The sequence below is a fragment of the Polistes dominula genome, unplaced genomic scaffold, assembly GCF_049000335.1.
Source record: "Polistes dominula isolate Pdom_NZ unplaced genomic scaffold, Pdom_raw_medaka contig_31, whole genome shotgun sequence".
NCBI lineage: Eukaryota > Metazoa > Arthropoda > Insecta > Hymenoptera > Vespidae > Polistes > Polistes dominula.
The window spans coordinates 177,316-194,598 of record NW_028300925.1 but is presented as its reverse complement, the minus strand read 5'-3'; the positions used below and the strand labels follow the sequence as shown (position 1 = coordinate 194,598).

Sequence of the window (17,283 nt, the reverse complement as noted above, 5' to 3'; positions counted from 1 at the left end):
GTCGGTGAACGTCGAGGAAAAGCCTAAAAGAGGCTTCTCATTTGGAAACTTTCGTAGAGTTTTCTACCGTCGAAGAAATCGAGTCCCGAGTAGTATCTCGTAGAACATCCCGCGAACCATTCTCGAGTTACTCCTAACGACCCTCGCTGCATGAAGATAAATACTCGTGGAATTGCTCGAAACGCTCGTCTACGTTACGGAGTTGTACGCAAAAAAAAAAAAAAAAAAAAAAAAAAAAAAAACAGAGAAACAGAAAGAGAGAGAGAGAAAGAGAAGATACTCTTTTAAAAAGAACCAACAAAGAAATGTATAAATGTTTGTATAGACATTTTGTTTTTTTTTATTCATTTCATTACGAATCTCACTTTTAATCAAAAAAAAAAAAAAATAAGAAACAAAACTAGATCTTACATATATAACTTTCAACGAGATTTTTGTCTTTTCTAACGCACGTAAATATGCGCGTGATATTGTTTTGTACACCGTATGTACAGTGATAATTAGTAGTTTACCAAGGATACGAGGAAGCCCACGTGTGTTGACATCATCAAATAGAAGATATAAACCGAAGGTCGTAAACGGTACATCGAAGGAGGAAAGGGGGAACGTCAAAATATAAAACTCTACCGACGTAGTATGTATGTATGTATGTATGTATGTATGTATGTATGTATGTATGTATGTATGTATAACAAAGGAGCTTGAGGGATACCTTGGAAGGCCGGTCAGTCTTCCGTTGAATGCCGTACAGGATAAACGATAGCTTTCGTGATAGGAATTCTCTGCTCTGCAGTTATATAGCACACGCTGCTCTTCTCTTTCGAAATTGTATTAAAGGGGATGGACAAAAGGGATTTTGAGGTATGTAGGTCGTATCGATAATAACTAACACTGTGTGTTCTAATTATAGGATATTCAATCAACTCTGCGAAACGAACAGTAGTTGTGTTTTAATTAACGAGTTTATCTATAGATACTCTTTCGATCGTTGCTACATTTATTACTTTTTTTAATTCCATTAGATTTAGGTAAATATATATACAAATCTACGTGTTTGATCATTATTTTTAAAATAGTTTCTATATACATATTATATTTATACAACGTTTTTATATATTTGATAAGAATAATCATCATTGAAAATTTTCCATGCTCGTGTATGAAATATTTTTTCTATAGAAGAGTAAGAATAAGAATAAGAAGAAAAAGATATACTGGAAAATCGTATCTCAATTGGATCAACGTTACTTTTTTGTGTACGTATATATTCGTGGAAGTCGAGCATATAATATCTAAAGCCGCATTACAGTTCGTCGTTGGTTCTCAACAAATCTAGGGGAAGCTATTCGTACAAATACCGTCTCGCTATTTGTAGTAATAGTACAAGAGCAACTGTAACGGCAACACAACACTCTTGGAAACTCCTTTAGACGAGCGACACCCTTTCTCGTTTCTTCTTCTTCGAGACATCACGTTTGCATGCATACATGCATGTATATATGTATGTATATATATATATATATATATATATATATATGTACGTATGTTTGCTCGTGCCATAAGGAAGTGGGTACAGGAAAATGTAAGGGATGAAGAAAGACGAAAAAGATGGTAGAAGGTTAGCTTAGAAAATCCGAACGAGATATTAAATATTTGAAATTTAATACAGAACGCGTGTGCGAGTATGTGTGTGTGTGTGTGTGTGTGTGTGTTTATGCGTTCATGTGTATTCTAGTATTAGGTAAAATTGAAATTTTTTTTGTTCTTTTTTTGTTCTTTTATAGTTTACTGCTAGCTTTCTTCTAGCAAACATTTTTTTTCTATTTCTTTTTCTTTCTTTTTATTTTTTATCTCTTTTTATCTTTTCGTTCATATTATTAACCACCGTTGAGAAGAAGAATATCTTTCGTTTTAACCAAGTAAAGTTCTTTAAATGGTGTCAGGAGGCTCATCGAGATCACTGAGATATTTCAAGAGACGAGAGTGAGAGAGAGATGGATGAATGGAAATTGAAGGGAATAAAAAAAAAGGTAAAAGAGAGAACATCCTCGAGAGAGAAGGAGAGAAAGAGAAAGAGAAAGAGAAAGAGAGAGAGAGAGAGAGAGAGAGAGAGAGAGAGAGAGAGAGAGAGAGAGGTGAATGAAGAGAACCCAGCACTAGTCTCCTCGAGTTTAAGCCGGCGGACGAAAGAAAAGCGTTTGCATTGGACTGACGCTTGAATTTTTTAGATTTTCAAATTAGCCTTCCATGGCAAATACGAGAACGGAGTACCGTGCGAAACCTTCAACCTTCGATGATTTGTAACGAGGACATGGCATCGATTTTTTTCTTTTTTTTTTCTTCTTTTTTTTTCTCTCAGAAATATTTATCTAGTTTCTAATTCAAATAAACTCGGTGAGAACTTTTTCTCATTGAAATTATTTTCTTTTAACTTGAATTATTCACCTTTTCGTGTTATCTCAAGAAAAGTATGCCCTTTCTCTCTATCTCTCCCTTCATTTCTCTTTCTCTCTTTCTTTAGAGTGTGTCACGTGGAATATGCTTTAAAGTTTGTATTCACTGGCATTCACGTGCAAAGAATAATATTATTCTTTACAGTAGCTTTTTCGCGGTCACTATACACATATACTTACATACATACATACATATATATATATACATCGAAGAAAGGAGAAAGGAGAAAGGAGAAATAAGAAGAAAAAGAAGAAGAAGAAGAGTATAATGAAAAATGAACAGAGAGAATTGAACAGATCGATTTTTTCGATACTACAACGATCTCAGCTACTTCGACGAGAAGAAACGATCGGAAGTACAAAGGATAACAAAGCTTTGTCGCGATGGAGCTGAAGATAAAATTCGCGTTGTAAAATACGGCGTATCGCACGGCCAGGGTTGAGGGGATGGGGTTGGGGCCAGATAAAATTTATCGCCTTGATATTTCTATATAAAAATGCTTTTGTTTACTAGGTGTAAAAAAAAAAAAAGGTAAAGAAAGAAAAAAAAATATGTAAACAAAAAAACAAGTAAAATAAAAGAAGAAAGAAAAAATAGAAAATAAACAACAAAAAAAGAAAAAAACGAGATAAAAGCTGCCGGAACTTCTCGGTCGCGAAATCGTTCGAATTATTATCGAGATCAAACTAAACGTTACAGAGAGAGAGTCGACCAATAAAATAAAAAAAAAAAAAAAAGATAAATAAATTGTACGATACGCGGATCAGAAGAGAAAACGATTACGGGAATAAAATTTATGTGCATAATAACAACTACTACACAACAGATATAAATGACCTCTTTTATATCGATCTCTTTTTTAATGGGACAACTTATAGTTGTATGTACATATGCATGTATGTATGTATGTATGTACATATGCATGTATATGCAAATTTATAAATCGATCAGAGTGTAATAAAGCGTGCGATGTTCGTCTAACGATGATATTAACCTTTCGTTAAACTGAAGGAAGAAGAGAATGAAACAACACGCGCGACAACCATACTAACAACAACAACAACAACAACAACAACAACAACAATAACAATAACACAGGTCAAAAGCTTCTCGAACAATGGCTATGAAAGTGCAAACTTCATGTAGGTATACCTATATATATACAAATATCGAGAATAATAGGAATGGACTTTATTACATAGGATCGACGCTTTTCTACGATAAAGTTTAAGCCGCACGCGCTATGCACTGACCTGCATTCTAGACGCAACTCTCGTATCAAAACAATAGTTCGTACCTTGAAGCCAATGGGTGTATTTTAAAAATCGATATGTACAGGAGGAGAACGATCCATTGAAAAATTTCTAAGGAATTTCAAAGAATAAAAAAAAAGTGTGTCATTTTTTATTCAATATTGTTGCTTTTACTTTTCTTACTTGTTATTTGTTATTTTAAATACAATTCTTGTTATTTAAGATTATTATATTTCATCGATTTCGAATGACACTTTTTTTTCTTTTTGTAAATTTTCAAATCAGTTTTTTGTTGTTTTAAATCATCTATTTTAGATCTTCTAGGGAAGTTTTTAAAAGTCACAATTTACCTTAGCTTCTTTCCTCAGTTCTAGGGAGTAGACTTTATAGCACCTCTGACGCACATCGTTCTTCTAGCAAGGAAGAAGAAGCTCTTCTCGCCAAGTCATATTTTACCTTGTATCACCCGTAGAAACCGATTTCTTTTCCATCTCTCTTCATCGCTCTTTATCCATATCATAGTCGTAGTAGTACGTAGTAGTAGTAGTAGTCGTCGTAGTCGTAGTAGGAGTCGTTACTTGACTGTAAAATAAAACTGCCTGTCACTCCTCGGCAATGAAAGAACAAAGTAGAGAAAATCTAGCTGTCTATCTTATCTCTTCGATTTGTTTTAGATGTATGATCTTCCTGTAAAAATAAAAAAAAAATAAAAGAATGAGAGAAAACAAAAGTTTATCGTATTTCTAACATTTCTCTCTCTCTCTCTCTCTCTCTCTCTCTCTCTCGTTTTCTTCTACTGATTTCTCTTTTTTTCGTTAGTAATCATAATGCTTGACAATATCTCTATTGTCAAGTCGATCTGTTTTCCCTGAAGAGATTATAGGTATCTTGAAGGTCGTAAAAGGGTTGAGAGATACTAAATCGGTGCATTACTGTCAGCAGCACGTGCAGTGTCACGCGGTTCGCTGTTGGAACATCTGCACGAGCACGTGCAACGATCAGAGACCCCTATATTCTCTACTTACACTTTGAGAGAAACATGTATACATTTGTGTATGTATATATCTATGTGTACGATCGTAAGCAAGCGGTTACGCGCATCAAACCACGAACTTGCACACCACTGTACCAAGATTACGTAATAACGGCAAGATATGCGTGGCACGCGACCGATTCTAATCCTCTCCAACTCTCTCTCTCTCTCTCTCTCTCTCTCTCTCTCTCTCTCTCTCTTTCTCTCCTCTCGTTCCTCTCTCTATGTATTTCTATTTTTATTTCTCTCATTTTGTTTCGCGTGAATTCCTTGCGTATTTTCACTTTTTCACCCTCGATATAGTCGGAGCCACGCTCATTTAAACGACTAGGATTAGATGTTATTAAAATAAGCTCTTCTTTAGCTTATTCATGATTTTTCATTTAACCGTAAAGGAGCTTTAGCTAGAGAACCTAGCTGCACGTAGTTTTCATTTCATTTTTGTATTTTTTGTATTTTTATCGACTCCTATGCTTTTTTTTTTTTTTTTTTGGTTTTTACTAATTTTTAATAAATACCTTAGAGATTAGAGTAAATAATATTTGATATACATATATGCGGTTATATATGCGTGGGCGAGTAGTCGTTAAGCAAAACAGCGACCATCAAATGATATTTCGATGCAACCGAATTCGATTAAGTTGTGTGTGTATGTTGCATAGTTTGGTTGTGAGTATGCGTTTGGAAAAGAAGGAAAATAATGTATCGGCGAATGAATTTTGGATGATCGAGGGCAAAGTTAAACGAATAAACGACGAAAACAAGATATTACGTAATTATTATTATATATACACATATATATTGAGTTGTGTATATCAGTGAATAGCAGAGTATAAGTAAGTTGTGTGAATTATTTGTTATCAAAATTATAACAATTAGTGGGGGGACAACAACAAAAGGGACTTGATTAACACTCGTGATCATAAATATTAAGAGAGGGTTCGTTAAATTCGTATTGATATCGGTAATCGCAAAAGGAAGTGGGTGTTTAAATCAGAGACGTTTCTCTGGTACTTTACGTAACTCGTAGTACCAACGAATAGGTATATAGTTAGAGAACTAGGTACTACGTAGGTACGTTGGTACGTTGGAAAGTTTCTCCCCTTTTGGACGGTGGTTGACCATCGTACTCAGCCACGGATACCGCAAATCTCTGTCTACTTTGTTGGTCCTCTCTCCGTTTCACGCGCACAAGCTCTTTGCTTTCTCTCCTGAGACTAACAACCTACAATAATACGGGTTAGAAGGTGGGTGAATGGGGGAAAGAGAAAAGGAAAGAAAGAAAGATATTGGAACTAGGATAGGAAACAACAACAACAAAAAAACTAAAATTAACGTATCAACCCTTATCGATTGTCAGGTTTTTATATTGATGATTCTCACTAATTGTAAGTTATTAATTTAATTATTAAAAACGTATTACAAAATGCATGAAGGTTACTACAAATATAAGAAATTATTAATTATTTAATTATTAGTAACATATTTTTATTTGTAAGTCACTTCTCACGTGACTTACGAGCGATAAAGGTTAATAAATAGTAGATGAAGAGACGGTATTTAAAAAAAAATGTAAAATTAATCTTAGTTTGTTTTACCTTTTTAACATCTTTCTCAATTTTAGTCTCTCTCTTTATTTTTTCACCATCTTCATTTCACTCTTTCTCGAGTACCAAAGCGTGTTTCTTAGCCGTAAAGAGTGAAAAGAAGAAGAAGATCTCGTAAAGAAATAGAGAAAGAGAGAGAAAGAAAGAGTGAGAACAACTTCTGTCCTAGACTTTAACGCTTTTCTTCTTGCTTACTCGAGTTTTCTCTACGTACACGTTGTTGTTGTTGTTGTTGGTTGTTGTTGTAGTATAGTAGTTGTTTAGGAAAATTGTAATTACGAGAAAATCGAAATAAATAAACTTGCTCGAAAACGGTTTTCGTGTAATTATCTAGAGAAGTACAAGAGAACTTTTGGGATTATCATGGCAGATATATCCAGTGTCTTATTTTAAAAGATATGCACAAATATATTTGTTTTTATTGGGTTTCTAAAAATAAATATTTCACATATATGGTTTTGAATAAATTCTATTACGTGGTTGTCAAGATAATTAGGTTTTTATCATTTTTGGTAGCGTGTAAATCAATAGTATAAAATTATTATATTTAATAATAATAATAATATATATTTATATAATAATTTATATAATATTATATAAATATTTATAAAATTATGTGTTTTTAAAAATATTTATATTTTATTATTATATATTATAATAAATATTAAAAATAAAAGTAGAAAGGTAAGATATATATATAGTAAAATAAAATGAAATAATGCATTGAGGGTCACCGTGCGAGCTTGTGAATTTGCTTGAATTCGTATTAACGTTTTCGAGGAGGTAGCTTTTGTTTCGCGTTCATCGAGCTTACATCTAATTGGAACATGTATATTATTTTATATGGAGAAAAAGAGAAAATTGGAAGATAGAAAGATAGGAAAAGAGAAAATGGGAAGAGCAAAGCCGACTTTTGGGTTAAATATAGAGCCCTTAATAGAGGACCAATAATTGGAAAAGATTTCCCACGAGACGTATATTATAACAGCTTTTTAACGCGAGAAAAACCGATGACGAAGGAAAAATTAGGAAAGCTGTCGATGAATGGATTTTTGTGAAAATAAAATTTTATTGAATATCAACTAATCGATGTTTTTTCTTTTCTTTTTTCTTTTTTTTTGTGCGAACTGTACTCATTCCTTTTTTTTATTGGATATTTTAAAGTATGATTATATCTTACGATCAATAATTTCCAATCCCAATATATTTAGGATTATTTAAATCTTTATTCTTATCTTGTAATTTTATGCGTACATATGTGAATTACAAATATCCATAAAATTCAATAATAATAATTTTTTTTTTTAAATTTTTTTTTTTAGGGAAAATAAATGAAAGTTCTTTTCTAGTTTGAATAAAATTTGCGATTTTTGGATAAAGATCGTTCCACTTGGATAACTTAGAAAATCATGATTCTCCGCAAATGCGATCACGCTTGACTAAGCCGATCAATCGAAAATCGTCGATTTTTTTTTTCTTGGGGGATACGATCTTCGAGAATCGATCGACTTTAAGATATATATAGTTGCGAAAAAGCGAATCGTTTTTCCATATACCAATGTAGATGCTTTCCAACGCGAAGGTTCTATCTCGTATTACTTCCACGGTATCGTTAAGGTGCGTTCAAATCGACCGACGTAGACGAGTCAAACGTATCCTGACGAGCATATTTTTCGCTTGGGTTAACCCCCTGGACGTATCTCGATCATATCGATAAAGAAACTTCGATATCCGATAGAGTGATTCGATAGAAGTCAGATTTACCTTTGAAATTTTCATATAATATACATCCATATATGCTACACGCGTATATTCAATTTTTCCACTATATTATTCTAACCAAATTTTATTTCTTTTTGTTGTTACAGGTAAATAATCAGCGATGAAACACGAGGTTTAATATCCAGATTAGTTAGAAGCATTGCAAATGTAATCATCCCATATACTGGTATAATATCATAATTATTCACATTTTACAAATAACATCGTACAAATTTTTAATTAAAATATTCAAGTAATCCAATTTTTCTTTTTCTTTTTTGTTTATAAAAATGATGTATAAATTAAATATATAGAGAAACGTATTTTTTTTTTATTTTTTTTTTTTTTTTCTATTGAAACTCGAACCAACATCATCGTACGAATTTGAAACTTTTAATTTGAATAACAAAAAGATATTCTCTTACCAGGACGATTAACAATAGATGTGAGCTCGAAGAAATCCGATCGTTTAACGCAACACAGGATCACCCTCATATTTCTATTATTTTTCATTTGTCTACATAGTAAGTGTGTGTACACGTGGATAGTTAAAGAGAGAAAGAAAATAGTTACTTTTACAAGAAGAGACGTTTTATTCAACGTAGAAATCTGAGTTCCGCACGTGGCCTCGTTTCATAAATCATTCATTCGAATCTTTTCTCACCTCGTAACGAAAAATTGTACAACTTTCTATTGTACCCTTTTCGAATGACAATTCAAATTGAAAATTGAATGTACAATTTAGTAAAAAAAAAAAGTTCCCCCTTTTCTCTTGCTGTCTGTCCTCGTGCACGTGGATATTTATTTTTCTTTTTATCACTTTGCCTTCAATTTTTATCAATGTCACGAAACAGAGTAAAGGAAAGAATTGAACGATTTCTTGTCTTCTTTTTCCTAGAAAATGATTGAATCTACCATAATCGAAAATCTTTTTCTATTTCGTAATATATCCTAACAAAATATCTTTTATTTACGATAAGAGGGAGAGAAAGAGAGAGAGAGACGATTCCAAGTTTTTCTATCCTTCATTTTGTGTTTTCTCTCTCTCTCTCTCTCCCTCTCTGCTCTTTCTTCCTCTCTTTTGAAAACGGCCAAGAAATCGAGTAAGAAGTTTCGGGTAAAAAGAAAGATCAGAAGAGTCAGTCGTTCTTTAAAATCATCCTTCCTTTAGTGGCCCAACTTTGTAAGAAAAGTTATTTCTTGATTTGTACAAAGAAGAAAAGGAGAAAAAAAAACATAGAAAAAAAATAATAAAAAGAAAGGAAGAATAGGATCGTAAACGAAATTGGTTATTCGATATTTGTTGAAGAGAGAAATTATTGATTACTTATGTTTTTTATTCGAAAATAATTTTACGAAAAGAAACATTTAAATTGATTTAAAGTATTGCGAATGATATATTGTTCTTTGCGTGTTTGGAAAATTTTGTCGATCGGTATTCCAACAAGATGGAAAACAAGACGGAAGACGGTTTTAACGGGCAAGTCAGAGGAAAATGAATGAAGCTTCTAACGTCGGAACGTTTTTGCAACGGTGACGTTCTGACGGATATTAAAGAGTGTTAGTGAACGTAGAAGAAGAGGAAGAAGTAAGGGGGAGGAGGAGGAGGAGGAGGAGGAGGAGAAGGAGGAGGAAAGAAAGCTTACCCTTTTACCGGTTTCGAATTAAAACGAATCTACCCAAGGTATATTCTATCTTACTCTCGCGACTATGTAATCTGTTAAACGTTATTAATTTTCCATCTAAGGAACCAGGAAACTCCCGTCTCTGTTCATTTTTTTTTTTTTTTTTTTTTTTTTTTTAATTAAAAAAGAAACGAAGAACCAAAAATATAAAATAAAAAAAATTAATTTAAATTTGCATTAAAAATTATAACGAAATTAAATTAAAATGCATCTTAAAGATTTTACATGTTAGATTAGATTACACTGATTATATCAATTGATTCATACAAATACTTCTAATATCTATGTTAGCTACTATTTAAAAACTTTCAAAGATTCTTTTAATTTGATTTATTTGCTTCTACAAGATAAACGTTTCTCAAATGACTATAGAAAGATAGAATGAAGGAAATAAGAAAGAGAAAGTGAGTAGATTCTGCTGGTAGTAGAAGCTTTAAAAATATTCTCTGTGAAACATTTGAAGTAAAAGAAAGAGAGAGAGAGAGAGAAAGAGAGTAATGCCGAAGGGTCTTGAGAGGCATAATATATCCACGTTCGATGCATTCGATCGTTTCTCCAAGTGTTTCCGTTAGAAAGGAATCTTTCTACTCGGATAAATTATGCCTCAAGGTGTTCTTTTCTTCGTCTCCTTCATCTTCTTCTTTCTTCTTTTTTTTTTTCTTTCTTATTCCTCTTCTTCTTTTTCTTTTCCTTTATGAAATTCGTTCGCGCCCTGCCGTGAAATCAGTTATTTGAAGAAACACAACGGGAGTAGATAGACTATGCCCTGTAATCCAATCTTCGCATTTAATTTTGTTCAAGCTAGGCAAGGAATACCTTACCGTGTGTTTTACAAGAGATTTGCCGCAGGCTTGTACGTGGTTGGATGGTTGTTTGCTTGCTTGCTTGCTTGCTTGCTTCCTTCCTTCCTTTCTTCCTTCCTCTACTTTGTGTGAGCCCAAGGATTCCCTCTTTCCCTCCTTATTTTTCTAAGGTGGAGTCCCTCTTTGCCACTGACGCGTCTAGCATAATGTTGAGAATTTTAATATTATACTTTCTCATTTCTTTTTATTTTTTCCCCCCTTACTTTTATTTATTACTCTTATTAAGGTGAAACTATGCACGTGGATAGGCATCTGGAAACTGTCCGTAAAATAGTATCTCATCGTAGATCTTGTATTCCTATATCGTTTCTTTTCTTATCTTCCTCTTGTACAATTTGAAGATATTCAAATAACATAAGCTAATTTTATTTTCAAATTTTTCCAAATTGTCTATCTAAAAAAGAAGTTGACAAAAATTGGCCTCAAAAGTGTCGAACAAAAAAGTAATAGAAATGATGAAAATCAGTTAAATATTTTGAATTTTTATCTTGAAAAATATACAATTTATAAAAATGTATATTTTTGAACGACTTTTCCTCGAACAAGTGATTATGAAGTTTATTCTGTAATTGGATTTCCAGAAGATGGAATTGAAAGCACGTGCTTTAATATACGTAGCTTGAATATTATGAGAAAAGGAAAAGGAACGATTAGTATATCTCAAAAGTGTATTATTCCCGATTGAAATGCGAAGAAACGCGTTGAAAACATATAATAATAAAATGATAACAATGAAGAGGCAAGAAACATGTAAAGAGAATAATATAATCTTAATGTAGTTTTACCTGGAGATAACAGCTTTCTAAGGAATGCTTTTGATCCTGAGAAATCGTAACAATTATGTTCGATTAAAAACTCATGCTTTCTCTCATGTTCTCTTTACTTGGAAATGCTTTCCTTGTCGGAGTTTAGAATCGGTCCATTTAAACGTTGGACAAATTGATCTAATTCCATGGCATCGTTTAATAATAATTAAAAGAGCTTCTGAAAGGATTACAAAATAGTAATGACACGAAGAGACAGAAAGATAATAAGATTTGTCTCACATAATTAATAGATTCTAGATAATATTATTTTTCTTTTTGTTTTGTTTTTTTCTCATTCTAGAGATTTTCTTTCTTTTCTCGATCAATGTAATCAAAATTAATAGAAAAATAGTTACAACTTCGAAAAGAATTGGCAAAAAATAAAAAACATAAGAGGATTTCCTAAGAATATACTTGAAGATTTAGTAAGAAGATTTATATCAGGAATGGAATGTGCAACATTCAAAAGATAGATTTCGTAAATCTCTTCGTTCGTTTCTTCGAAGGTCTCCGTTCAATTTCAACGTAAGTAAGTGTGTATATATAGTTGCGTTCGAATTAATATAGTCTACCAACACATACACACACACACAATCTTTATTTGTTGAGATAACAATATTTTACAAAGAAAGTTACATAAAACCAAGCAAAGCGTAGAATTTCATAATATATAAACTTATTCTCTTTCATTCGAACGAAAATTTCGAATAATGAAAGTTAAGAAGATGCCATCGTTTACTTTTTCATTGTAAAAATGTAAAAAAAGAGAAAAAAAAACAAGATGACGAGGGAGAGGGTGAATGGGTAGATAAGAAAAAGAAGTACAAGTACGTTCTCCATTTCTCGTTGGTCCATTCAAGCGAAGGAATTCGTGTTGAAAGTCCCTATCAAAGGGAACGAAAGAGGGAAGTGGAGAAACAAACGAAGGAGAAGTTCCACCATTCGAATAAAAAGAATACCGCCATCTCATTCGAGATTCGTGATCCATAAGCAAAAGTAGAGCAAACGGGGTAAGAGGGGTGGGGTGGGGGGGGTAGAAGGAAGAGGGGGGTGAAAGAGTGAGTTAAGAAGAAGGGGATGGAGAAAATCCTTCGACGCGCAAAGCTTTCGAATTTGCATGCTATCGAGAACAGAAAAGAGGGTCTAGGTGAGTGTGCGAAAAAGAAAAAGAAAAAGTACAAAAAAAAAACAAAAAAAAGAACAAAAAAATAAAGGAAAAGCAAAGAGGTAGAGAGATAGAGAAAAGAAGAAAGAGTAATAGTAGAGTGAAAATGGAATAAGTTTGGTTATTAAAGACTCTCAGGACTGTCGTTACACTCGACTCTTAAGGACTATCGAAAAAGAGAATCGAAAGTCGAAAGATTGTAATAAAAGAAATGACAATGGTTGCTATTAAATACGTAGATACTTTTTTTTTATCCATCGTCTTTTCCGATATCCAAAGAGTACCTGTGTACGTGGATAGGTGAGTGTGTCTGGGTGTTCCTACGTCGTGCCAAGGCCATTGCTAAAAAGGAAACATTGTAGCATCGAATCGTAGAAACGATCGGATTTACCCTCCGATACTTCCCTCTGCCATGACACAACACAAGCTCTCTTCTACTTCTTCTCCTTCTTTTTATTCTTACCTCCCTTTAAGATACTTTTTATTAGTTTTCTCTAGAGAACAGGCAATTAAGTGGCCCATGTTCCATCCTCCTCGACTTCTTCTTCTTCTTCTTCTTATTCTTATTCTTATTCTTATTCTTATTCTTATTCTTATTTTTCTTCTTTCTTTTCAATTTTCTTGTAACCTTTTCGATAAATCCCTTTCTTTTCTAACAACTCTACTTTTTTTTATCCTCCTTCTTCAATTATTCGTTTTTTTGAATTTCGATTTAATGAGAGAGAGAGAGAAAGACAAATAAATAAAGATTACGTAACGTTTGTTATTTTGCGTTATAATATTTTAGAATTTCGAAAAAATATGATTAGTTAAATAGTCAATATTTATTATTTATCATTTATGTGATGATAATAAGTTTGTATAATTTATATAAACTTTTTTCTCGAAGAAACTCCGAACATTCTGCAAATTTCTAAACGATGACGACGACGACGACGACGACGACGACGACGACGACGACGACGAAGACGACGACGACGAAGACGAAGAAGAAGAAGAAGGAGAAAAAGACCAGAATGACGGTTAACGTAATATGACTTTTACAACGTAAACGAGATATTTCATTTTAGTCAAACGACGTGTTACGATTCAGTACAAGTTTTTATAGCTCTATGATAATAAAAATTAATGACGAATATCTTTATCTCTCTCTCTCTCTATATATATATATCTTAAACCTCCGTTGAAAATGAATTCAAACGTATAAGAATGAAATGGGGTAAAATTGTTCCAAAATTCAAATCCTGAATTATAATTCCTTAAGATAAGTATACAAGCTCGCAATTAATTATACTTTCCGTGGCAGGAATCAAGTATCCTTTTTCAAATATTCCTTCTACCAGCACTCTGTTCTTCACTTGTGTTTCTTGAAGATTTTCAAAAGAAAAGAAAAGAAAAGAAAAGAAAAGGGGTGCTTAGAAGGCGAGAATTATTCATCTCTCGTGTATAAAGAAGGAACGATGAGAGAGGGCGAGTAATAAAACGCGTCGTCTGTGATGATAGTGATAGCAATAGATGACTATGGTAGTGGTGGTGGTGGCAGTGGTGGCAGTGGTGGTTGCTAGTAGTGGTCGTAGTATAGCACGAATTTAACGTTTCGTTAGGGTCGTCGTTTTCGTTGTTGTCGTCGTTGTTGGTCGACCAGCTTGTAAAAGGATCGCTCGTCCCCGCGGCACGATCGTGGAAAACGTGAAACGAAAGAGAGAGAGAGAGAGAAGGAGAGAGCAAGAGTGAGGGTGAGAAGAGAATATGGGTCACGACGGGATCTCCCTGTGGGCTGTACAATGGGCAAACAACAACGCCATTGTCTAGGCAAGCGGTGATAAACGGCGTCGTGATAAAACCGCTCGCGAGCACCAAGCTGATGGCTTTCGTTGGCTTGAGGGATGGTCCACCCGTTGTTTCGACAAAGCTTCCTCCCCCCTCTTATACTCCACCTCTTCTCCTCCTCTACTCCTCCTTTCTACTCCACCCCCACATTTTTCCACTTTATCAAGCCACTCTCTCTTTCTCTGTTTCTCCCGAACGTGAGTTTCAACTCGGAAAAATGTCTTTCAGTTGCTTCTTTTCCCTCGACAATCCTTCGAGACGAAACGACGGAGTTTCGCCAAATTCTCTCTTTCTTGCTCTTTCTCTCTTTCTTTTATTCTTTCTTTCTTAGCCTCGAGCTCGTTAGTCTAAAATCTGTAATACAACCTTTCGAAAACAAACCTTTTTTTTATTTTTCTATACATTGTTTTCTTATCATTTTTTATTTTCAGAGAGAGGAAGGTAGAAAAGTTGTTTTTGGAAAGATTAAAAAAAAAGTATAATTATTATAATTATTATATTTTTTTCTTGTATACACATGACGAGAGAGAGAGAGAGAGAGAGAGAGAGAGAGAGAGAGAAAGAGTAATTTATTTTTTTTTTTCTGACTTTCCATTCCAAAATTCAAGTTTCTCTTGAAGATGAAAGAAAGAACGGGAAAACCAACACCATCGTTGAGAGAATGTTTTGTGTATCAAGAACCTTTATTTATTCAAACTTTACGAATATTCCTCTCACTCTCTCTCTCTCTCTCTCTCTCTCTCTCTTCCTTTCTCTCTTTCCTTTCTCTCCTTTTCTTTTGACTTCGTAAATAACAGCACAATTTTTATTTTCTCTCGGTTATCTTTTCTTATGCATCTTTCTGTCATCACCGAAGCTTTATTATCTCTGATCTTTCATTTTCATTGTCCACCGCTCTTCTCCTTCCTTTTTTCTCTTCCTCTCTCTCCCTCTTTATCTCTTTTTCTATCTCTATCTCTATCTCTATCTCTTTTGCTTCCGCATGAACGTTAACTCATTTTACGGTTGAACCTTCGTTCGAATTAAATTATATTTCGGTGTGAAATGCCACGACACAAAGTGCGATATTGAAATATTTTTATTTGTTCTCCTTTCTCATGAAGAATTTGCATTATTCCAAGATACTCCGTCAACTTAATTAATCTTTCAAGCCATCCCTGAAGGGAGGAGTCGAGCTACCATCACACCACACCATCACCACACTACCACCACTACCACTACCATTACCATTACCATTACTACTACTACTACTACTACTACTACTACTACTACTACTACTACTTTTACTAGTACTACTATTGTGAAAGCTTCTTCCTTCTATACACTTGGGAAAAGACTATTTTTCAGTATAATGAACGTTACCTTGTGCCAAGGGTAACGTTACTCTCTTTCTATACCTTATTTATAATTATTTCGACAATTTTCTCGATAATTAAGGCATCCCTGGTTTCATATTATCTCTATAGAATTTATTTTTAGAACTCGTACATAATGGCGCGAGATTTTTTATGTTTCAATAGAATATTTTATCCTCGAGAGAAACTTGGTTTCTACTAACCTTTCGAAATGGCTGCATTAATTTCAGGCATTAGATATACCAAGTATCTCATTTCAAATCTAAAGAATAACATTTTTTCTTTTTTTTTTTTTTTTTTTTTTTTTATATAGCTTTATTTAATGTCGCATCAACCATCCGGGATTATTAGCGACATAAGAGTTATACATTAATGTTTGTTATACATATTATTTTGCTTAAGATATTTTAGTAAATTTATTATAGTTGTTTTGGAATTTAGGTTGTCTTTAGTGGTGGATTTCGTAAAGAATTTCTGTCAGACTGAAGTGAGTTTTCTGCAGTGCAAGATGATGTGATGCTTGGTAAAGATTGCGATTTTTGTAGAAGGTTTTGAGGTTTTCCAGTTTTCCTGAGTTTTCGTTTTTTTTTTTTTTTTCTTTTTTTTAAATTGGTTCCTTGTGGCAGATTGTTTCTGCCAACAAAATGCAAAAAAAAGTTGCATTATTTTTAAGCGAGAACTGTAAATGTTGTATTTCTAACTTTACCATGAAAAAAAATACTACAAAAAAGAAGAGCTGCAATATTACATGATGGAATAGTGACAGGTAGATTAACAGTGAAGATCTGACGAGTATGTAAAAGAGCGATAAGGATAAATAAATAGATTGGAAAAAAAAACATAGAAATAGTTATAGATATTGAGAGATATATTCAACGTATCAGAGAGAGAGAGAGAGAGAGAGAGATAGAAAGAGAGGAAGACAAAACAAAGTCTCTTTTTTGATCGCTAATCAGCCTGTCGAGTAAAAACTCGTTAGACGCGCCAGAACGATTCTTCATCGAGCATCATTCTGACTGGCGGAGCATTGAATGGAGACAAAGGGTTAACGTCGACGAGCAGGTATTATCTCTGCGGCATGTGAAAAGCTTCAACGAGTAGATAAAGAAAGAAAGAAAGAGAGGAATAGAGGAAGAAGAGTGGTGGTGGTAGTAGGAGGGGAAGGAGGGAGTAGCATTGGTAGTAGCAGTACTAGGCAAAATGCTAGTGTGTTTGTTAGTAGTAGTAGTAGTAGTAGTAGTAGCAGTAGTAGTAGTGTTAACGGTAATGCTAGTGCCCCGGTGCTGCTACTGCTTTTTCAACGTTGCTTGAAGAGAAGGAGAAGAACGGTTACTTGCTACGGAAATTAGACCACAAAGTTCAACAGAGTTTATGACGGTGACGTTTTGTTTGCAGAAAGACGACGAAGAACGACGACGACGAAGTAAGGTAAAACGATCTTCTTCTTCTTCTTCTTCTTCTCTCTTATAAT

The 17,283-nt window shown here is 33.6% G+C and overlaps 1 protein-coding gene across 6 annotated transcripts in view; it reads left to right on the top strand.

Annotated features, from left to right (window-relative positions):
- The window catches only part of Fas3 (fasciclin 3), a 247,531-nt gene that overhangs the window by 112,391 nt on the left and 117,857 nt on the right, over positions 1 to 17,283 (top strand). The window contains exon 2 of one of the 6 annotated variants that reach the window (XM_089171408.1): positions 17,208 to 17,240. The exons of the other annotated variants lie outside the window; for them this stretch is intronic. The gene's annotated coding sequence lies outside the window, so the exon portion shown is untranslated. The remainder of the gene's footprint in view (positions 1 to 17,207; positions 17,241 to 17,283) is intronic. 6 annotated transcript variants of the gene reach the window in all.